Here is an 808-nt window from a genome sequence, read left to right as displayed (position 1 = left end):
GAGAAAGGGGGCCCGGGGCGGCCCGGTGGTGAGGCGGGGGATGCCGTCACGTCCGGGCTTCCCGGTTTTTCCCGAACCTTCACCCCGATTCTTCCTAGAACCCGCCGGCTCTCGTCAGAACGCGCGGCCTGACGAGTGGGGCATAGCGATGCTCATTCTTTTTTTTTTTCCTTCTTCAGTGCAACCTCCAGTTCCCCAGCACACTGGGGGCTGGGGACGTGGCCAAATCGAGTTAAAACCTGAAATGTCTTTTTTGTTCCTTTCAGTTCAGCTAGTCTAAATCCCATGCACTCTTGAAGCTGTGGGCTAATATGTATTGTGCAATTCTCGACTTGCCGTTGCAAAGGCAGTGCAACTTATAAATACCGTGCTCGGGGTCCCGGCGGGGAAAACCAGACCCAGTCAAACGCCTAGTCAGCGCCGACTCAAGAGTTCCGGCCCCAGCTTCCGCCTTCCCGCGCTTCCTTCTACCGCGACCAGATCTCACCAGCATAGGCGCGCGCGGGGGGGCGGGGCGCCGAACAGAGGCCGTCACGTCCCGAGCGTCGGGAGGCGGGGACTCTTCCTGTGACGTCACGAGACCCCGCCCCTCACCATCCCGATATCATTCCCGCCGCCCGCCATTTTGTCTCCAGTGTCTCGTTTTCAGTCGACAGCGTGGAAGGGAGTGTCTGGGTCTGTAGACGTCAGGCAGCGACCAGGGTCTATTGTCTGAGTTTGACCCCGTAGTTCGGTCCGAGGCCTTCCGGAGCTTCCCCGGGGCAGTCGGCAGAGGCCGCCGCGACCGCCCCCGCCCCTCCCTCCGTCC

General features: G+C 61.1%; 1 protein-coding gene across 1 annotated transcript in view; it reads left to right on the top strand.

Moving 5' to 3' along the window:
* The window catches only part of WSB1 (WD repeat and SOCS box containing 1), a 40,360-nt gene that overhangs the window by 21,438 nt on the left and 18,114 nt on the right, over positions 1 to 808 (top strand). The window lies entirely within an intron of this gene.

This window comes from Myotis brandtii, unplaced genomic scaffold, assembly GCF_000412655.1.
Source record: "Myotis brandtii unplaced genomic scaffold, ASM41265v1 scaffold523, whole genome shotgun sequence".
Taxonomy (NCBI): Eukaryota; Metazoa; Chordata; class Mammalia; order Chiroptera; family Vespertilionidae; genus Myotis; species Myotis brandtii.
Note: the sequence above shows the minus strand (reverse complement) of the source record. Positions and strands in the feature narration are given on the sequence as shown.